Source organism: Suricata suricatta, chromosome 4 (assembly GCF_006229205.1).
Source record: "Suricata suricatta isolate VVHF042 chromosome 4, meerkat_22Aug2017_6uvM2_HiC, whole genome shotgun sequence".
Classification (NCBI taxonomy): Eukaryota; Metazoa; Chordata; class Mammalia; order Carnivora; family Herpestidae; genus Suricata; species Suricata suricatta.
In genome coordinates, this window is record NC_043703.1 from 89720369 (window position 1) to 89743626 (window position 23258).

At 45.9% G+C, this 23258-nt stretch overlaps 1 protein-coding gene across 1 annotated transcript in view; it reads right to left on the reverse strand.

Moving 5' to 3' along the window:
- The window catches only part of CNNM4 (cyclin and CBS domain divalent metal cation transport mediator 4), a gene marked incomplete at its 5' end in the record, with an annotated part of 40580 nt that overhangs the window by 15271 nt on the left and 2051 nt on the right, over window positions 1–23258 (reverse strand). The gene's annotated exons all lie outside the window — the stretch shown is intronic.

A 23258-nucleotide genomic window follows, 5' to 3' on the forward strand; every position in this document is an offset into this window, starting at 1 on the left:
TCCTGAACTCAGAACAGTGAGTGGCACACAGTTAGTGTTCAATGGGTATCGGGGAATAAATGACTCAGTTCACACGGATGTTCCTTAGGAGAAAAAAATGTAATCAATCAGAAGGGGTAAAGAGATAGAGGCTAGAGAAGAATTATTTTGAATTTCAGTAATTAAGTAAGTCTCTGTAATTCAAAAATCACTTTTAGTTTACCTTTTAAAATAAAAGAGCCAACTTATGACTTGTATTTATGATCCTCATTCTATGAAATTTAAATCTAATACAGAATTTTTACTTTAATGAGTTACCCCTTTTATTATTAGTGTCCATTCAACTGGATAATTGGATTTTGGGGGTGGCTGGGGGGAGAATTGAAACAGGAAAATTTAAATAATACATCTACCCCAAAGCTGAGAATCCCCCAGTTTTCAAAGTAGTCCTTATTAAAAGAAAATAAGACTGAAGAAATACAGCAAAACACTCATATTTGGCTGATCCACGTGAAATTGTTGAAATTTGACTATTTTTGACCAAAAAAAAAATGACAGTTTCATATTATGCAACCTAAAAGTACAGAAGGTTCAGGATGGCTTTTCTTTTTTATACTTTTCTGAATAGAAAATCCAACCTTTCCACAGTTAATGGCGTGAATTTTATAATCAGAAAGATATTCATTAAAGTAACTTTGAAAAAGACTTTCATACTGCTCCCCACCTCCCTAACCCTGGGGGACTTGGGACTTCCTTTTAAATGCAAGCACGGCTAAGGGCGCCTGGGTAGCTCAGTTGGGTAGGTGGCTGACTTTGGCTCAGGTCATGATCTTATGGTCCATGAATTCGAGCCCTGCACTGGGCTCTGTGCTGACAGCTCAGAGCCTGGAGCCTGCTTCAGACTCTCTCCCTCGCTCTCTGCCCTTCCCCCACTCATGCTCTGTCTCTCTCAAAAATAAACATTAAAAAAAAATTTTTTTTTAATAAATTCAAGTACTGCTAGCAAAGCAACCTGGCTGTGAGGAAGGAGGCACCTTGAAGCTCCTGCCCACACACCTGGGCCATCAAGCTCACCCACTCCGCCCTTTGTCGACCTTTGTTCAGCTAGGTCACTGAACCACAGTGAGGCCTCTTTAACCTGCCCTCTCCCACCTGGAACAGGGGCAAGGAGTGAGAGGCCCCAGAACCTACCTGAATCCCTCCCCAACCCTTCCTCTTTACCACTCTTGGCTCAGCTAAGAGACCATTAGCATTCACTGCCCAGTCCGGCCCCAGTGCTCCCTCTCCCTTCACTAGCACTTGTACGGCTGTCTATGCAGTCCCCGTGCCTTCTCACCTCATGCCTGAACACAGCAGACCCCAAACGCTTTGCTGGATACATACAGGTTGGTCTGCAGGGGCCCCAGAAAGCCCAGCTCCACCTTCCGCACTGCCTAGTTTAGCAAACTGCTATATCCTCCTCCCCCATAAAAAATTTTATCATCTCTCACAGACCATAAGAAAAACACATTACTAGGTGCTGGGTTTCAAAGTCCACAAAGGCCCTGAGAGTGCCCTACTCACCAGCTCCTGCTGTCTTTTCCCCTGTGGAATATCGAGAGGCCCCAGATCAGACGTGGGATTCCAACCACCCACGACAGTGTCCTGGGCATCTTCCTGGCTGGTCCCCCAGCAAGCAAGGTCCCCCACGTCCTGCCCTCCCAGACTCCCAGCACAGGCTCTGAGCTCTCAGGCCCCCTCCTTGAGGAGAGGTACTGGCCTGGATGCCAGAAGACATGCCGCCACAGGCCATGGGTCTCTGCACTTGCAGGCAATAGAGCACCCTGATTTCCTGGGAACCCCCCACCTACTTCCTCCCTCTGCCCAGGCCTTGGGCAGGATTAAGCTGACTATTAATAGTGCTGATCTCAACCAGCAGGAGGGGCAGCCCATCCCAGCAAGAAGAGATAGGCGGGGCAGGCATGCTGGAGGAAGCAGAGGAGCACAGCAGCCAGAGACAGACCCTTGCACAGCCCTCCCCATGGGCACCCTCAGCAATCAGGGGATAAGAGCCACACACAAAAAGAAGCTTCCATAAGTTTCCTAAGCAGAAGGGCCAGACTGGGGAGGAGCAGGGAGTAAGTTGTTTAATCAATAAGCAACTTAAAAGAACACTGAGGAGATCCTTAATTTTAATATAAATTAAAATTTATTAGGGCACCTGGGTGGCTCAGTTGGTTAAGCAGTTAAGTGTCCTAAGCGTCTGACTTTTAAAAAATTTTTCTCTTTAACGTTTATTCAGTTTTGAGAGACAGGGAGACAGAGTGTGAGCAGGGGAGGGGCAGAGAGAGGAAACAGAATCTGAAGCAGGCTCCAGGCTCTGAGCTGTCAGCATAGAACCTGATGCGGAGCTTGAACCCACAAACTGCAAGATCATGACCTGAGCTGAAGCCGGACGCTTAACCCACTGAGCCACCCAGCCGCCCCTCAAGTGATTGACTCTTGACTTCAGCTCGGGTCATGATCTCACGGTTCATGGGTTCCAGTCCCCTATTGGGCTCCAGTGCAGAGCCTGCTTGGGATTCCCCTTCTCTGCCCTTCCCCTGCTTGCATGCTCTGTCTGGAAATAAATGTCTCTTTGGAAATAAGTCATCTTTAAACATTTTTTATAAATAAATAAAATATACTGTAAGACCACAGAGACTAACACAGTGCAGTACTGGAGAGAACAATGACATTGTTTTTTCTTCAGGATTTGGCAGCACGTGTCAAAATGGAGAATGTGTAAGACCCTGGCCTCAGCCATAGGTACCACTTCTAGTAAAGACCTTAATACAAGGAAAAACCCATGCCAGTGTGCAAGTTGTGCCCAGGAGGGTCCATCCAGGGTGGTTTAAGACACAGTACTGCACCCACTAAAAATTAAGCTGATGCAGAGATTTGTTTAAAGAGACAGTGGTTCACCATTTGCATAAAGCAAAAAGTTACAAAACAAGAAAATATGGGAACTACACTGCCTTCTTTTGCTTTAGCTTAATGCATTTCAAATTCACCATGTGTTACTCATTTTTACATTTATAATCAGAAAGGATACGAATGATGCCTCACACTGAGGGGAGGGAGACAGCAATATAGTTGGTTCATTGCTGCTTACTAGAAGAAGACAGACCAAGTTTTTGATAAGGGGGTCTTTCATCTCCGAGTCATTTTCCTCCTTTCTAAAAGTTTCTACAATAAATATATTGCTTTAGTTTTACATTTCAATTACAAACACAATGCACATCTTTCTGCACCTTGGGTTTTATACTCAGCGATGTCACTGGAGTCCAGAGCTCCCTTCGCATCCCTGAGTGCTCCACTGGTGGACACCGGGGTGGATTTGGCTCTATCTTCTGCTGATGGACCCACAATTATTTGCAATTTCTTTTACCATGAACAAGGCTGCCATGCAAACCCCTGTACTCCACTGTTCCACGCATGTGAAATCCCGATACACCAGCAGCTGTGGGGCCACTAGGACCGAGGCTCGTGCCCTGGCAGATGTGACCAAAATCTCCACACTGCCTTCCCTGGTAGGGCTCCCAGTTTCCAATCTTGCCAGCAAGAGTTATACCTGGTCCTTCTTGATTCATTCCTAAGTGCCTGGTGCCCAATAAGGAAGCCATTCAATAAATACAACTAGTATAGCTGGTTGTTTTTAAGAGGAAATGGAAAATGGAGGGCAAGACAAAAAGGAAAAAACTAAGTGAAGAAGGAAATAAAAAAAAGGAAAAGTGACATTACAGCCACATGGAAAAGAGAAATGGAAATGCAGACACAGTGGCTCTCTTGCCAAAACAGAAAAGCCTTTCTTTTTTTTTTTTGTTTTTTATTTTATTTTATTTATGCTTTTTTATTTATTTTTGAGAGACAGAGAGAGACAGCGCAAGCAGGGGACGGTCAGAAAAAGAGGGAGACACAGAATCTGAAGCCAGCTCCAGGCTCTGAGCTAGCTGACAACACAGAGCCTGACACGGGGCTCGGACCCACAATCGTGAGATCATGACCTGAGCCATAGCCGGACACTTAACCGACTGAGCCACCCAGGCGCCCCTGTTTTTTATTTTTGAGAGACAGAGAGAGAAAGTGTGGGCAGGGGAGGGTCAGAGAGAGAGAGAGGGAGATACAGAATCTGAAGCAGGCTCCAGGCTCTGAGCTGTCAGCACAGAGCCTAATGCAGAGCTTGAACCCACAAACCATGAGATCATGACCTGAGCTGAAGCCGGACGCTTAACCGACTGAGCCACCCAGGCGCCCCCAGAAAAGCCTTTCTAGAGACTTACCAGGAGACTTGCCTAGCCATCCTGAGCAAGACAACAACACAGCCAGACACTGAACACACACTCAGAAGAGTGCCACAGCCCATCTGGGACTTTCTAGAACGGGGTCTCCAAAAGGCATATTCATCCCCCTTTCCATTCACATTGACTTGTAACCCAAAATAAATGAGCAACTTTGGCTTTCGTTAATTCACAGACTGATAGCGGGCCAAGCAGGTGCGCATGCAGCCAGCCCCCACGGGAAGGAGGCCCCAGCCACACTCAATCAACAGCGCACTCAGTGGACAGTTGCTTAACGAGACTCATGCAAGGAAATGCCAGAGTGAAGGGAACGTGAATGAAGCAAGCAGGGCACCTACGAAGGTCAGAGCTGGCCCTCTCCTCCCTCTGCCAGCCCTTTGTCAGTCAGCAGGGGGAATACCAATGCCGGGGGAGTTGAGGAGTGGATGGCCAAAATAATTCAAAACCGTCAAGAAAACTAATTGAAACACAGACTTAGAGCCACTGTCCGTAATAATGAATCCGAGGTTGAGGGTACTTTGTGCCATGAGAAAATACATAAGGTATGTGCTACAGATAACATGAAGTGGAAACATTTAAAAATATTATTTAATTTTAAATTTAACTTTGTACATTTAAAACAATAAAAACATTTCAAAATAATACTTATTTCATCTTTAAATGCTTTGTGTGTCTGTTTTATAATATATGTATTAGTAAAACAGTACATGTATACAATTTTTGTTTGAATAGAAGTACATATTTTTAAAAACTTTTTTCTAGGGGCGCCTGGGTGGCTCAGTCAGTTAAGCATCCAACTCTTTTTTTTTTTTACTGTTTAATCATCTTTGAGAGAGAGAGAGAGAGAGAAGGCAAGGGGCAGAGAGGAGGAGACACAGAACCCAAAACAGGCTCTAGGCTCCGAGCTGGAGCCTGATGCGAGGCTCAAACCCAAGAACTGTGAGATCACAACCTGAGCAGAAGTCAGATACTCAACCAACTGAGCGATCTAGGCGACCTAAGCATCCGACTCTTAATTTCAGCTCAGGGCATGAACTCACAGTTCATGAGTTTGAGACTAGTGTCAAGGGGATTCTCTCTTCCTCTCTCTCTGCCCCTCCCTTACTTGCTAGCTCTTGCTCTCTCTCTCTCTCTCTCTCAAAATAAATATTTTTAAGAAACTGTTTTTTAAATGTTTATTTACTTTTGAGAGAGAAAAAGAGAGAATGGAAGCAGAGGAGGGTCAGAGAGACAGAGAATCCAAAGCAGACTCCAGGTTTTGAGCTGTCAGCACAGAGCCTGATGCGTGGTTTGAACTCAGGAACCAAGAAATCATGACCCGAGCCAAAGTCTTCATGTTGGATGCTTAATGACTGAGCCACCCAGGCGCCCCTAAAAAACTGTTTTCTAATAGGGTGGCACGAACAAAAACATTTGAAGAGCTCCTTTATAGCCTTGTAAAGATGACCAGACCTGAGTTGCCCCTTCTGATAGTAGATACTCGGGTGTCCCCTATCTGAGGGTCCACCTCCCCCCAGCTATGGAGCAGTGGGGGTGAGCATGTTCTCAGGCACTCTCCCTCCCACATCTCCTACTACTCACGGGAGGAAACTGAGGCTCAGGGAAGTCCTGTCTAGGATGACCCTGTGAGAGAGTTTGTAAAGCAAGGTGAGATTCAGAAATGGGGCTTCTCTAAGTAGCCTTCTTTTTTTTTTTTAATTAAAAAAAAAATTTTTTTAATGTTTAGGTGGGGGGGGCAGGGGAGGGGCAGAGAGAGAGAGAGACCAGAATCTGAAGCAGGCTCCAGGCTCTGAGCTGTCAGCACAGAGCCCAACACAGAGCCAGACATACAGGGCTCAAACACAGGAACCGTGAGATCGTGACCTGAGCCGAAGTTGGACGCTTAACCAACTGAGCCACCCAGGTGCCCCAATAGCCTTCTCCTTTTAACCCAAGCACCCAGGGGTTAAGATGTTGACAAGTGGATGTCAGTAGACAGTAAGAGTGGTCCTGTGACAAGTCTTCATGCTTTAGATTTTTCATTTAGCCAGTCTCTAATTTGTTAACCTGTGTGATGGAAAATATCAGATATCTACAAAACTACAGGAAATAATATAATTACACCCTCAGGGCCCGTCACCTAACCTAAACAATTAACAACTCCAACTACTCTGGCCAATCTTGTTTCTTCTCTCCTCCTACCCACTTCACTGGCTTATTTTGAAGCAAATCTCAGATTTTATCTGTAAACATCTATAAATGTTACATGCATTTCAGTTAGTATCTCTAAAAGATACTCTTTTAAAAAGCAGAACACAATAGAACACAACACCACACCTCAATATGTAATCAAATGTTCTAATTTCCCCAATTTTCTTATAATGATTTTTATACCTAATTTACATGTATGTGTATATATGTAATATATAGTGTATAATTATATATGTGTATAAAGTAACATACTTTTTTGATACTGGTAACAAAATTGCAAAGAAGGACATTATGATCACTTATAATCCTGCCTTCCAAAGACTGAGTATCAACTGAGTTAACAGTATTTTCTTTGGTCTTTTAAAATGAAATACTTCCTAAATAAAATTAAATAATTTGTAAATATTTCACATTCTTTGTGTTTTCCCATGTTGTAAAAGTATTTTTAAAAATACAGAGGCTGCATATTATTTCATTGTACGCACGTGTACATAATCCCAATACCCACTGGGCTCTTAAATTGTGCCCTCCCTTCCTTCCCCCTCCTTTTTTTTTTTGCCATTATGAAAATCCTTGCAATAAATATATTTGGTTAACTCTCTGTCTCCCTCAGATTTCTAGAAGGATAATCACTGGGTCAAAAGATAGGTTTTTGTTGGTTTTCTTTTAACTTTCTTAGTTACCTGAGGAGTGAGGTCAGATCTAATGCTGATCTCTTTGTCTTGGAGATATAGCAACCTCTCCTGGGGGTCACGGCCAGGGACACTTCAGAAGGCCAGGAGGAATACACAGAACTAGAGCTATTTTGTGCAGCAGAAGGAAATGAAGTGGAGAGAAGATGCTGGACCATCTGACAACACCTCCCTGAGTGTGGAAAGGGCAAGGGCGAGTGATCAGGAGGGGCCTTGGGGGTCCCCAGCCATCTGGCGGCAACACCAGCCTCTTTTCAACTTTGGACCTTTAGAGCAAACTACTTCCCCTTTTCCAGCAGTCCTTTCTTCTTAGGAGCACCTCTGGCCTTGTCCCCTGTTATCCCGGCTCCCGGCCATTTAGCTTCCCACGCCAGCCCCCCACCCAGGAGGAGCCCCTTCTTTATCACACCTCTCCTCAACTGCTTATGGACTCAGTTTGCTTACTGCCTTGTGAGGCACCCGTTCTTTGGCCCTGTGCAACCAGCTAATAACCTATGGTCCAATCAATCTAAAAGATGGACTATTATTAATGAGCCCACATGTCCCATGTGAGTCATGAAAATATAGGAAATTCTGTTAAATGCTTAGTTGACTGGCCAATGCCCTTGAACCTAGGGCTAGCTTTCTACTTAACTAGCCTAGTAATCCTATCCCCTCCACACAAAAAAAGAAAAAGCATTTTTCCCCCCTTGGTGAGCCCTTGCTGGTACTGTGTCGGAATGTTTACAAACTATAAAAATCACCCTAGACCTCACATCAAAACCTGCAGGAGAAAAACTGCAGCAACATTTGATGTGGGGCTCATACTGTTACAAGTAAAAGCAGGAAAGAGGGAGGAAGAGGGCAGTAATAATACTTGGTATGTTCAAACTTGCTCACCCAGACCAGACCATCAGTTAGAGGAAGGAAAAGGACTTAATTACCAAACAATTCTTTTCCCTGCCACAAAACAAAAATAAAAACCCTAACAGAGATGTCTGAAATAATCTGTAACGTTTTCTTCCCTGGTTGCTTCTTTACGGCTGAGAAAAAAACGTTGTAGACCTTGCCCTCTCATGAACACAGATGCCAAAAGTCTAAATAAAGATATTGGCAAATCAAAGCCAGTGATGTGTGGAAAGGATCATACATCATGACTAAGTGAGGTTTACTCTCATTATGCAATAAATGTTTATGAGTGAACATTCAAAAATCAATCAGTGTAATTCAGAATAAAGGAGATAAATCATGCAATCATCTCAACAGATATTTAAAAAGCCCTTGATAAAATTCAGCATCCATTTATTATAAAAACTCTTAGCAAACTAGAAAAAGGAGGAAACCTTTTTGGTCTGAGAGAGGAAATCTACCAAAGAACTACAGCAAAATCATACCTAATGATAAGTTTTCCCCCGAGACCTAGAATGAGGCAAGAATGTCCCTGTCACTAGTTCAACACAGTCCTAGATGTCCTAGCCAATGAAATTAAGCAAGAACAAGGTATAAAATGTATAATGTTTAGCAAGAAGCAAATAAAATTGTCATGATTCACAGGCAACATAATTATATGTACAAACAATCCAAAAGAACCTAAAATAAACTATTAGGATTAATGAATTTAGGGAGGCCAAAAAAATTATCCATACTTGTGTTATATTATAAAGAATACATCTGGGGGCTCCTGGGTGGCCCAGTCAGTCGAGCTTCTGACTTTGGCTCAGATCACGACCTCACAGTTTGTAGGTTTGAGCCCTGTGACCAGCTCAGTGCTGACAGTGTGGCGCCTGCTTGGGATTCTCTCTCACGCTCTCTCTCTCTCTGCCCCTCCCCTGCTCATGGGCACATGTATGATCTCTCTCTCTCTCTCTCTCTCTCTCTCAAAAATAAATAGACGTATATCTAGTCTTGGAATCTGGCTTCCGGAAGTGAGATTCAAAAACTCTTGGAATTTCCTGAGTAATAGAAGTGGCTTTGTTATTCTGATGAACAACTCCAGGTGGGCCCCTAGATAGCTTCAGGCAGGGCTGGTGACCAGTAAAACCGAGCATTAGAGGGTCAGAACTTTCAGGTATCCAGCCTTCCAGGGAAGGCAGCAGGCTAGAGATTTGAGTCCAATCATGTGGCCAGTAACTTAATCAATCATGCCCAGGTAACGAAATCCTGATAAAATCTCTGGGCCACGCCCCTAGAGAGGGTGGGAGAGGGGGAAAAAAAACACCTCTCTGAACTCCAAAGCTCAGTGGAGTTTCTCGGTTATAAAACACATTGACGTGCCCGGAGGGTGACACCCCCTAACTCAATGGGGCCAGGGCAATGGAAGCTCTGCATCCAAGCCTGTTCCTGTTCCAGACCTCGCTCTAGGTGTATCCTTTAAAATAAAACTGTAATTATAAGTGTAGCATTTCCCTGAATTCTAGAGTCATTCTAGTGAATCATCAAATGTGATGGGGGGTAGTCATGGGAACCCTAAATTTATAGCCAGTCAGGAGGATGGGGGGGAGCCCTACTTATGAAGGGCTGAAGTATGATTGGCATCTGCAGTGTGTGGATGGTGTGAGGGAGGTGTGGAGGCGGGGTCTAATGCTAACTCCAAGTGGTCATCAGAATTGAACTACAGTGCACCCCAGGTGGAACAATTTGCAACAAACATTTAAGAAAACACAATTTTAAAGACACCATTCAACATCACCAAATACTTAGGAATACATCTAAGAAAAGATGTATAAGACTTCAACAAAGAAAATGACAAAATATTACTGAAAGAAATCACTAGGCTATAAACGAATGGAGGGGTAACCACGTTTATGGACTGGAAGATTCATCATTATAAAGATGTCAAGTCTTCAAGCTGATCTATAGATTCAATGCAATTCCACTAAATTCTCAGGAAAAAGGCTAAAGAATAGTCAAGATAATCCTAAAGAAGAACACAGAACAGGATAATTATTACCAAATATCAAAACATATTAGAAAACTACTGCAATTACATCAGTGTAGTATTGAACAAGGAAAGACAAAGAAACCAATGGAATATGAGAGTCCAGGGACTGACCCACACATATACCACAGCTCAGTGGGGAAAGGACAGTTTTTCCAATAGTGGTACTGGACCAGCTAGCTAATCCATACAGATTTAAAAAAAGAATCAAACTATAACACTTCAAAAACAAAAACAAATTCCAGAAGGATTACAGATCTAAATGTAAAAAGCAAACGTTATAGCTTCTAGAAAATAACACAGGACATCATAACTTGTGTACAGGCAAAGAATCTTAAACAGGACATGAAAAGCACTAACCCATATGTTTATTAGCATATGAAAATGTGTTCAACATCATCAGTCACTAGAGAAATGGATCATAAAATCACAATGAAATACTACCAGCCAGCCACCTACCTAGTTGACAATACCAGAGTTGGGACAGGAGTATAAACTTCTAAGAGCAAAGAACACTCTGGAAAAGTATCTTATCTGTGCCTATACTATGTCCTAGCAATTCCACACTTAGGTATATTCCCAACAGAAATGTCTACATAACATCACCAAAAGACAAACACAAAAACACTTTTAGTGGCCTTATTTAAAAAAATTTTTTAATGTTTATGAGAGACAGAGTACAAGCAGGGGAGGGGCAGAGAGAGAGAGACACAGAATCCAAAGCAGGCTCCAGGCTCTGAGCTGTCAGGACAGAGCCCAAGGTGGGTATCAAACCTATAAACCATGAGATCAGGTCGTGACCGGAACCAAAATCAGACGCTTAACCAAATGAGCCACCCAGGCGCCCATTAGTGGCCTTATTTAAATAGTTCCAAATTGGAAACAACTCAAATATCTATCAATATCATGGTATGTTTCTATTGTAGAATTTATATATAGCAATAAAAAGAAATGAACTATAGCTACATACAACATGGATGAAACTCATAACCTTTATGTTGAGCAGAAGGAGCCAGACACAAAAGACACATACTGGATGACTCACTTATAAAGGTTCAGAAAAAGAAAGAATGAAACTATCACGGTTGGGGGGTCAGGGGCAGCGACTGGAAGGATACATGGCAGGAGTTTTCTAAGGTGTTGATAATGTTCTATTTTCTGAGCTCAGGGGCAGGTACACAGGGATGTTCCTTCGTGGAAAGGTATCAAATTGTACATTTATGATTTATGTACTTTGCTTCAAGGAAAAGTTTACTTTAAAACATTATCTAGGTAGCTGCCAGAGGCAGGAGGTGGAAGGTGAGCAAAATGGGGGAAGGTGGTCAAAAGGTACAAACTTCCAGTTACAAGATAAATAAGTTCTAGGGATGTAATTTCCAGCATGAGGATTATAGTTAACAATACTACATCATATATTTGAAATTTGCCAAGAGAGTAGATCTTAAAAGTTCTCGTCTCTTGGGATGAGAGAAAGAAATTTTTTTATCTCTGTGTGGAAAGTAAGGGATATAGTTAACTAGACTAACTGTGGCAAACATTTATAAAAATATGGAATCATTATGCCGTACACCTGAAACTAACATAATGTTATATGTCAACTATATCTCAACTTTTTAAAAGAGAAATTTAATGTTTATTCATTTTTGAGAGAGAGAGAGACACACACACACACACACAGTGTGAGCAGGGGAGGGACAGACAGCCAGGGAGACACAGAATCCGAAGCAGGCTCCAGGCTTTGAGCTGTCAGCACAGAGTCTGATGAGGGGCTTTAACTCATGAGCCATGAGATCATGATCTGAGCCAAAGTCAGACCCTTAACCAACTGTGCCACCCAGGTGCCCCAACTGTATCTTGATTAAAAAAAAAAAGTCGGGGCGCCTGGGTGGCTCAGTCGGTTAAGCCTCCGACTTCGGCTCAGGTCAGATCTCACGTTCGTGGGTTCGAGCCCCGCATCAGGCTCTGTGCTGACAGCTAGCTCAGAGCCTGGAGCCTGCTTCCAGTTCTGTGTCTCCTTCTCGCTCTCTGCCCCTCCCCGTCTCATGCTCTGTCTCTCTCTATCAAAAATAAATAAAACATTTAAAAAAAAAAAAAGGTCTAGAACAGGGTGCCTGGGTGGCTCAGTTGGTTAAGTGTCTGATTTCAGCTCAGGTCATGAACTCACGGTTCATGGGTTCGAGACTTGCATTGGGCTCTCTGCTGTCAGCACAGCACCTGCCTCAGATCCTCTACCCCCATCTCGTTTTGCCCCTCTCCACGCCCCCCTTGAAAATAAACAAACATTTAAAAAGGACAGAATTTTTTTTTTTTAATCTAGAACTGACAGTAAATTTTCCAGCCTGGAATTACTGGAATATCCCAATCTTCTCATCTCTTTCTGAATACCCATGATCTTACTTGAAAAGTGAACAGGGGTTAGTTAAGAGCTTGGCCTCCGGAGGGGAACAGCTGGAGTTGCCAGTCAGTTGTCACACAGTCTGGAAAAGATCCTTAGCCTCTCTGGGCTTCAGTTCCCATCTATAGCATTTGGAGGATTAGTCAGTATTTAATAAAGGTTAACCATTAATGAAGGCATTTCTTCCTTCTTTCTGCTCTCTGCTCCTACTTACCTTTTTCCAGAGCTCTGGGTCTGGGACATTTCTGGGGAGACTGGGCTTCATGGGGAGTCTCTGCTCTCCTAGATACCCCTCTACTCTCTGCCACTTTTCTAGCATAACCTCTTCTCTCCCTAACTGGGACACCAGGGAAGGAGCAGGCAACAGGTGAATACTGACACAAAACAAGCCAAGTAGAGGTGTGACTGGGAAATGTGGCCCTGCCCCTTGCCCTGCCTGGCTTCCTGGATTCTTGGATTATACTCCTGCAGTCGGAACGCCAATGTGCTGACAATCAGGATGGCAGGCTTAACTTTCTCCAACTTTAGGGAAACAAGTAATTCAGTAAATGAGGAGAACCTCCCCTGTTTGAAGTTTCTCTTCCATATATTTTTTTCCTTAAGCTCTGGCTTCTACTCAGTCAGTTAAGCATCTGACTTTGACTCAGGACATGATATGGTTGAGGGGGGAGGGCGCCTGGGGGCTCAGTCAGTTAAGCTCTGGCTTCTGTAACCCTTAAGATATCCACGAAGGGCCAGATAAGACGGTATCTGAATTAGAATGTAATTAGATAGTGGGCTCTTTTGACCTCAATGTATTCAGGATTCCAAGAAAGATACCACACCAGGACAGTGGGGCAGTCTGCCACCTGAGCCAGTATATGAGAAGCACGTGGCCCAAAGTAGGGTCAGCACCAACTGGGGCACCTTTGGATACTAATAACAATAATTTTTAAAATAGCTAACATTTATTGCATGAGGACAATGGTGCCAGGCACTGAGCTAAGCACTTTGCATGCCTTACCTCATTCAGTCCTCACCACAACCCTCTGAGCTGGATACTATCATTAACATGGACAACCAAACCACCAGCAACCAGAGAGAAACTTCTGAGACCAAGGGTCCATCACTATTTACCAGCCCTTCATGAAATACACCCCCCTCTATAAGATTTACTCACTTTTTATTTTTTTTTAATGTTTCTTTCTTTTTGAGAGAGAGAGAACGAGACAGAGCATGAGAGGGAGACTGAGAATCTGAAGCAGGCTCCAGGTTCCAAGCTGTCAGCCCAGAGCCCGATGTGGGGCTCGAACTCATGAACCATGAGATCATGCCCTGAGCTGAGGTCAGACGCTTAACCAACTGAGCCACCCAGGTGCCCCAAATTTACTCACTTTTTAAACTTATTCTTAGCGGGGTGCCTGGCTGGCTTAGCTGGTACTGCATGTGACTCAATCTTGGGATTGTGAATTTGAGCTCCATGTTGGGTATGGGTGACTCAGTTGGTTGAGCATCGGACTCCTCATTTTGGCTCAGGTTATGATCCTCATGGGATCGAGCCCCACATGGGACTCTATGCCGAGCATGAAACCTGCTTGGGATTCTGTCTCCCTCTGCCCCTCTCCCTGTTCACATTCACTCTCTAAAAAAAATTTCTTAAATAAAAAATAAAAAATCCTTAAAAAAAAAAACCAACTTACTCTTAGGAGAGTGTGATGTGAGATGAACTAATTTAAAAAATTTTTAAAGTTTATCTCTGGAGAGACAGAGCGTGAGTGGGCAAAGTGCAGAGAGAGAGGGAGACACAAAATCCAAAGCAGGCTCCAGGCTCTGAGCTGTCAGCACAGAGCCCAACCTGGGGCACGTGGGGCTGGAACTCACTGACCATGAGAGCGTGACGTGAGCCGAAGAGGAATGCTTAACCGACTGAACCACCCAAGCGCCCCTAGATGAATTAACTTTAAAGCAGGACTCCACAGGCACCTGGGTGGCTCAACCTATTAATCATCTGACTCTTGATTTCTGCTCAGGGTATGATCTCACGGTTCATGAGTTCGAGCCCTGTATCAGGCTCTTTGCTGAGCATGCAGAGCCTGCTTGGAATTTCTCTCTCTCTCTCTCAAAATAAATAAACTTAAAAAAAAAAAGCATAACTCAAGGTGACTGTGCATGTGTGCATACATGTGTATGTGCATGTGTGTGAGAGTCTGCTTGGAGGAGTAATGGAAGCTTGCTTGGGATTTCTCTCTCTCTTTCAAAATAAATAAATAAACTTAAAACAACAACAAAAAAAACTGGATTCCAGGTGACAGAGCATGTGTGCATTCATGTGTATGTGTATGTGTGTGAGAGCCTGTTGGAGGGGTGGGTGAATCTGCCCTGTGTTAAGGGGGTGTGTGTTTAAGCATGCCCATGTGGGGGCAGAGGGGTGGGTGTGTGTGCGCGCGCGTCATGAGCCTGTCCTGTGTGTATCCGGTAGGGGGAGGAAGGAGGGTGTGTGGGAGTAAGCCTGACTGGGATGGGGGGCATGGAGCCTCCTTCCAACCAGGGCTCCTGGCTGCCTGCTGGCTGGCGACCAGGTGTTCCAGAGAGCCTGGGGAAACCAGTCTTTCAAGAAGCCTGCCCAGCTCACAGTAAATCAGCCCTGCAGCATGGAAGCAACACGGACTATAACCTCTGGGGAACGCTCCAGCAGCACCAGGTTTAACCCCCAGCACAACAGGCTGGTAGCTAAACACACACACACACACACACACACACACACACACACACACCGCCCCCCCCCCCCAAGCTGGCAGCTGCACACCCCAGCCCTCTAGGCTCACCTTTTTGTCAACCACACAGTGCTGCCCAGCTCTCAGTCTGTGGAAATCCTCCAAGATGCTCCTCCCAAGAATCCGGGGGATAAAAAGGGATTCCATGTCTTACAGGAGGAGCAATCTGAAGAACCAATCTAAACTGGGTTCCAAAAAGCAGGGCACAAAATTGTACGTAGACAATGGGTTCAATGTGAAAATACTTACGAGCAGCTAATGGGAAATTTTACATGGCTATAAAAATGAAAACGGTTTTTGGCAGGAAGGATGGGTTTTGGGGCAAGTAAAGTTTCAGCCCCCCACGCCCCCTCACACACACAAAAGGAAAAGAAAATTGTTTTGATCTTGCTGCTTGTGACATTTTGAGTAAATTTCTAAAAAGGTTAGTATAACAAATCAAAATATTAAAAGTAGTTCTCTCCAGATCACAGGTTCGTGGGTTGTTCAGTTTAGGTTTTTGTGTGTTTCCTAAAGTTCTGAAAATGAAATGTCTCTGGTTTATAATAACCACTAGTGAAAAGAAAAGTCACATAAAAAAATGAAACAGGAATAGACTAAGGAGTCCAGACTCCAGTTTATGAAATAGGCTAGGAGTCCTTTAGGTAGCCATGAAGACTTTTACGACAGGATGTCTTGGCACACTCAGGTGTGACACCAGGGGTAACCTGAGGGACAGCATGGGCGAGCACCTCGTCACGGGTCAGCTATAACGTCACGGGTCAGCTGTAACGGACAGCGGCTCAGAGCAGGGGAGCAGGCGGTTGCAGCTAATGGCAGTGACAGCTCCCCACGGCTCCGCCCCATCCCCGTCACTGGCACACTGGGAACTTCCCTAACTCTCACATCCACGGAAAAGGGCTAAGAAGCAATCACAGTTTGCAGAAGCAATTTTACCCTAAGTTGGCATCAATGACAAATAAACTCATTTCTTATTCTGTGGTTTTGTCCAAACTCTCCGAGAACAAGAGGCACAGAAGTCGAAAAAAGTCACATCTATTCACCCTTGAGGATCCAGCTAGAATGCCACCTCCTTTGGAATGCCTTCCCAGACTTCTGGCCCTGCTCCTTGCCAGTTCTCCTGTAGGACAGGGTCCTGTGGCTGTGTGTTTCTGTGCACTCATCTATTTATTTATTTATTTTACCATTTTTAATTTATTTTTGAGAGACAGACAGAGCATGAATGGGTGACAGGCAGAGAGAGGGAGACGTAGAATCCAAAGCAAGTTCCAGGCTCTGAGCTATCAGCACAGAGCCCGTAGCGGGGCTCAAACCCACGAACCGTGAGATCATGACCAGAGCTGGAGCTGGATGCTTAACTGACTGAGCCACTCAGGTGCCTCCTGCACTCATCTATTTAAACATCTGTTCAATACCCCCTGTCCTGACCAGAGGTGTTCAGGGAAACTCTGGGACTGGGCTTTCTACGTGAAAATAATAAGACTCTTGAAAAGTAAACACGAGTATCATCCCGGTACCGTCTAAGCTGTTATTAGGGCTTAGACAAAAGGCAGTGCCTTCCAGCACAGAGGGAAGAGCTTTAGGAAGTGATGTATCAAGAGGAGGCTGATGAAGTGGCCCTCGGTCCTGCCTCCTCAGTGGAAGCTGGCCTCCAGGCTGCGGGGTGCCAGTGAGGGGGAGGTGTGCGGCTGCCTGTGGGCCAGCACCGTACCACCCTGTCCCCGGTGGCCATGCTCCATGCCCACAAGCACCTCACCAAAGAGAAAGTGAGGAGGAGCCTGGCCAGTGTTTTGTCAGCTGCCCTGCTGGCACCGCTGCCCTAACAGGCAGCTCCTGCACCGTCTCAGATACACTTGCTCCCTGGCAGCTTCTCAAGATCAAATCACCAGCTCAGCTGGAGATTGTTTTCAGGTGGAGCTGTGAGAGACCAGGTGCGTAGCTAGCTGACTTTGCTCTCCACTCTTTTATTTCTTTTTAATGTTTACTTATTTTGAGAGAAAGAGAGCACAAGCTGGGAAAGGTAAAGGGAGAGAGAGAGGGAGAGAGAGAGAATCCCAAACAGGCTCCATGCTGTCAGTGCAGAGCCCGACTCAGGGCTCCATGTCATGACTGCGAGATCATGACCTGAGCCGAAATCAAGAGTCAGACGCTTAACTGACAAAGCCACCCAGACGCCCCAGCTCTCTTCTCTTGAGACTGTCCTCTCCCAACACCATATGACCTAACTGTCCCATCCCCACAGTCTATGCTTGGCTGTCACCCTATCTGGCTTCCCCAGGAGGCTCCCCAAACCACGCCTGCCTGGCTCTTTTTCATCTCTCCAGGGAGTCACTTTGACCAAGCTCTTATATACTTTGCATGTTCTGCCTGCTGTCAGATAACTTCTAAGCTTTTATCCCTGGTCCTGGCCTCCCTCCCAAGTGCCCCCACCTGGGCACTTGCACCTGTACCCTTGCCTGGATGGACCACATCCTCACGCTGCTCTGGGTAGTCCCAGACCAGCAAAGTGGCCATCAACTGAGAGCCTGTCAGAAATAGCGCTTCCTGGGGTGCCTGGGTGGCTCAGTCAGTTAAGCGTCTGACTTCAGTTCAGGTCATGATCTCACAGTTCGTGAGTTCAAACCCCGCATCAGGCTCTGCGCTGGCAGCTCAGAGCCTAGAACCTGCTTCAGATTCTGTGTCTCCCTCTCTCTTTGCCCCTCCCCTGCTTGTGCTGTTTCTCTCTCTCTCTCAAAAATGAGCATTAAAATTAAAAAAAAAAAAAAAAGAAAGAAAGAAAGAAAAGAAATACAGCCTCTTAGGACCATACCCCAGACCCACTGAGTTCAACTCTGCATTTTAACAACATGTCCAGGCAGTGTGGGTGCACGTTCAAATGTGCGCAGCTCTGGTGAGCACAAAGGAGTCCAATAAAGGGTCACATCACTTTACCACTCCCACCACTCCCAATCCTCCAAACTGTCTCTGCTTCCTCCTCTCCCCACTTCTGTTAAATGACATCATCCACCTGAATCCCCAGCTAGAAACCTCAGATGTTCACAACTACTTCTAGCCCCGACCCCAACATCTCCAAAATGATCACTGCGTCCTGTTATTCTGACTTCAGAAGCACCTCACAGGCCCAGGCCTTCCTCAGCCCCACTGCACCCACAGGAGCTGTGCACGGTCAGCTTCGTTTACCTGTCTCTCTGGTAGACTGCTGAGTGCTGCCACCAGGACTGTTTAGTCATCTCTGACTCCTAACAGCAAGCACCATGTCTGCCAGTAGGCCTCAAAAAATTAGGTGTTTGTCACAACAAAGAAATAAACAAGCAAACGAAGGGAAATAAGATACTTCAAGTGTGTCAGACAGTAGGAACCAAAAGTAAATGCAAAATTATGCAGTGTTTCTTCTTGACTTTCAGGAAGGAAAAAGTACGTGGGAGAAGTGTGATGTGGCATAGATGGAAACATGGGAGGAGTTTTTGACAAAAATATTTCTTGCTTTTTTTTTCTCTGCAGTACTTAAGCCCACTAACTTTCTACAAGGCCAGTAATAGGCCCAAAGTCATCTTCTCATGGGTCCGAGACCAGGGTGGGTGGAGTTTTAAACCCAAGTCTTTAAAAGGAGCTAGATGGTTATAATGGGTGAGGAAAGATAAGATGACTACAGATGAGCACAATGTCTGAGAGGGGCAGGAATGTCACAGAGGGAAAGGACAGCAGAAAGCTGAAATGTGGGCTTCCTTGTGGAGCTGGAGCTTCTGTCTGTGACTTGGGAAAGTTTATTCATTACTCTGCCTCCAGGGTCTGGGAGGGGATCTTTGGCAAAGGAAAAATGCAGCTGTGCCAGGAGTAGCCAGGGGAGTCTCTGTTCTAAGATCTCAAGCTGTAGACAAAGCCAACCACAACACCCAGCACTGCAACAGTTCTAGGCGAGGTATAAGTCGAGGTTTCAATCGGTTTAAGACAAAGGCCAAAGGTTCAAATGGCAGGAGCTCAGTGGCCTTACAGCTCTAACCAACCAGATAGTCTTACTCCTGAGGTCCTGCAGCACCTAGCTCCATGTCTTGCACAGACAGTATGAGGTTCAATAAATATCTAGTGATAAATGCCTTAAGTTGGGAGGCAAAGCAGCTGAGAAGCTGTAACCCCCTACCTTAGTCTCTAAGGGAAGCTCAGCCCCATGTCTGCACTTAACTCAAGCCCGTCTCTAAGTGTGTTGGAGCATCTTCATGCCTCACGCGAATGAGTGAAGCTATGCATACTCCTGATGGCCAAAAACTGCTTATTCAGGGAAACTGAGGCATGGGAAAGGGGAACCATGCATCATATTCAAAACCCCAAACTCCGGGCACTTGGGTGGCTCAGTTGGCTGAGCATCTAACTTTGGCCCAGGTCATGATCTCGCTCAGTTGGTTGAGCATTTAACTTTCGCTCAGGTCATGATCTCATGGCTCGGTGGGACTGAGCCTCACAATCCGGCTCTGTACTGACAGCTCAGAGCCTGGAGTCTGCTTCTCCCTCTCTGCCCCTCCCCAACTTGCTCTCACATGCGCACGCTCTCTCAAAAATAAATAAATACTGTTTAAAAAAGACCCCAAATTCTGCTTCTCAGTCCATGAACCACTAATATATGTGTTGCTGTAGGACCTCCTCTGGTCTTGGTGCAACTAGAAATGTCAAGTCCCCTGGATAACAGCACAACACCCATTTTACTTTATCCCTTATCCAGCTCCTCAAAATTCTAATGCCTATGGACTAGGGATAATTCTGTCTCAAATCTAACAAATCATTCATTCATTCAGGGGCTTTTTATTGAGATCTGACCTCACTATGTGCCAAGAACCATTCTAAGGCCTAGAGATGCACCAGTGAACAAAACAAAGAGCTCTGCCCTTTGGAAATTATATTCTAACAGGAGGAGACAGACAATAAGTAACATAATAAATCTATAAATTAGGGAGTTGTTAGAAAGTGATTTGTGCTATAAAACAAGAAAAATTAGCACAGGATAGCAGAGATCAGGAAGGTCAAGGAAGATGGGAGGTTATAGTTTTAAACAGAGCAACAGGAAGGCCTCATTGAGAAGGTAAAGTTGAAGCAGACACGAGGGAGGGAAGAGAGTTAAGCACGCAACATTTGGGGAAAAACATTCCAGCCTGAAGGAACAGCCAGGGCAAAGGCCCTAATGGGGGAGTGTCCTGGTGTCTTCCAGGAACAGTAAGAAGGCCAGCAGGGCTTGCCAGATAGTCATTCCCTGGGTGTTCATTCGTTCATTCATTCATTTAACAAATGTTTATTAAAGAGCCATTTCATTGTCAGGTACTACGTGGTGAAAACACTTAGAAGGCATGATCCCTACCCACATGGAGCTTGTAATACCGGGGGACAAAGAGGAGATAAAATGACCTTAAAAGAGGGTTACACTAAGAGCAGAAAGACTCAGGCAGAGGTCAGGGCCCTCACCCAACCAGGAGATGCTGAAGAGGCCACTGAAACATAAGGAAAGACCCTCAGGGAGAAGCGTGGCCACACTTGGCAGGCACCCAGCTCTCGTTTTGATGCTGCGGACAATGCTGGCCAAGTTAACCTTGCTCACTTGGTTAGCTAAAAAGGAAGTCATCCAAACACCAGATTTGTAAAGAAAATCTTTTAAGGGGCACATGGGTGGCTCAGTCGGTTAAGCGTCTGACTTCAGCTCAGGTCATGATCTCACAGTCCGTGGGTTCGAGCCCCACGTCAGGCTCTGTGCTGACAGCTGAAAGCCTAGAGCCTGCTTCAGATTCTGTGTCTCTCTCTCTCTCTCTCTCTCTGCCCCTCCCATGCTAACCCTCTGTCTCTCTCTCTCTCTCTCTCACAATAAAGACACACACACACACACACACACACACACACACACACACAGTTTAAAAGAAAAAAAAAGGAAAATCTTTTAAGACCCAAACGTAAAGTATTTCCCTTGTTCTAGAGGGCCTCAGACCAAGGCCATACTGGGGGCAGCCCAGAGGGACAATGAGTTATTATGGAACCACAAAGCCCCAGGGTATGTCCATTAGGGGTGACCTTCATATCACACTCCCATCTCCAAGGCTTCACGCTGCATGGGGTAGGCTGTGCCTGCATTTCCACGGACTAGCAGCACCCCCTCAAGGGCAGGAGTTAGGGCTGGGGTTCAGGATCAGACCACCAGCCCCTGTTAAGTAGGGTCCAGTGAACTAAAATGTGTATCTGGAGAATTCCACTCAGCAGAGCTCTGGCCCAAAAGATGCTTAGCTCTATTTTCCCAGCTTCCTAAAGTAATGCTTTTTTTTTTTCCCCCCACAAGAGGAGTCCAAAAATGGTCCTGCCAAGCCTCAGGAAGCTCCCAACAGACAAGAGCTAAACGCTGCTGACCAGAGGCTGGGAAGCCCAGCCAGGCCAATCCATACAGGTTGGCTTCAGATCCAAGCTGAACGATGCAAAAGTGCTTGTAGGGTGTGTCACCAGCAACAGTCCCAAAGACCGTAGAGGTGATGAATAGGAAGCCGCCCTGGTGAGTCCTAACCAGGTTCCTGACCAAGCAGCGTGGAGAAGTCCTCGGGGCCAAGAGGCTGCAGAGTGAAGGTGGGGCACAAATTCTCACTGCTCTTCTTCAGGCTCAGCTACCTGGGACAAACAGGTTCTAGGGCTTGTACCTGCAAAGCTCCCCCCACACTGTGCCATCATCACCAGATGTCCCTTTAGTCCCTCTGCAATGAAGTCAACTTACCAGGCTGTCTCCCACTTCAACTCATGTTACTCAAGTCCTTCTCAGCTCTGATGCTAAGGGTCACTCTGTCAAACTGATAAAGGGAGAGTACCAATCTCCCACTCTGGCCCTGACCAGGGCATCTTTTAAGACTAAACCTGGCAGGCCTGCTCCTACTGACCCCAACCCCCATCACTGACCCAGCCAGTTCCAGGCTGTCCCCAACTGTCATGAAATAATAGACGGACAAGCGGACAAGCGTCTGAGGCTTGCTCCCTGCTGGAGTGCCCAAGGTGCTCCCAGCCCTAGGCTGGCAGGCTGCCTCAGCCAGCAGGAGATCTACCTATGGGGAAAGGAAACAAAGTCCCTGGTCCCTTCCCCCATTCCTTTATAAAGAGCTTTCCTTTCTGCCTCCTCATTCCCTTTGGCCTAGGAGGCTTTTACTCCATAATTAGCTTGTTTACTGCCAACGAGGGCTTCTGAGTGGCAGAGGTGGGAGGAAAATTTTGTTGGAAGTAAGGAAAGGGGTGTGTGTCCTGAGCTTTGAGGCTGGTGAGTAAAACTTCCAAGTGCCTCTCTAACTACCTGAGAACTGGCCAAGAATCCATGTGAGAAAAAAACACAAGGCGCTGCAAGGCCAGCTGAAGATTCTCAGACCACAGGAGGGAAGCTTATGTTTGGCGCCTGTGAAAAGACAGAACAATAACCAAAACTTGATCTGCTTGCTTCTGCTGAGTAGTTGAAAGCATTACTTGGCACTGCTCTGAGCGAGGAGCAAACCAGAGACCTCCCAATTCAGCTTCTGTGGGTTAGGACCTCCAGTAACATCACTCTTGCTAAAAAACTGCCGACAGCTCCACGCTCCCAGCAAACTTACTGCCCTGACTTCAGGACCTTCCAAAGGACCCAGATGACTCAACCTCTCCCCCCCCCCCACCCCCCCCCCCCCCCCCCCCCCCCCCCCCCCCCCCCCCCCCCCCCCCCCCCCCCCCCCCCACCCTCCCACTGAGCAGCAGAGCTTACACCCAGCTCAACAGGACCACTTGCTGGGCCACAAGCACACCCGTTGCTTCCCCATTCAGGTGCTCTGCTCCTAGTGGGGTTCCCCCCTGCCTCAAGTACCACATCTCCCCACATCTTCAGGCTCTCCTCAAATGCTCCCTCCTATGTGAAGGTTTTCCCAGGTTCCCAGCCCCTTCCCTACCTCACCCCACTCAGATGTGGGGGTCCACACTCTAATCTCCACAGCCTCTTTTAAGTCATCAGCCTTACTTGGTCCTGCTTCAATAGCTGCCTGAGGGCCT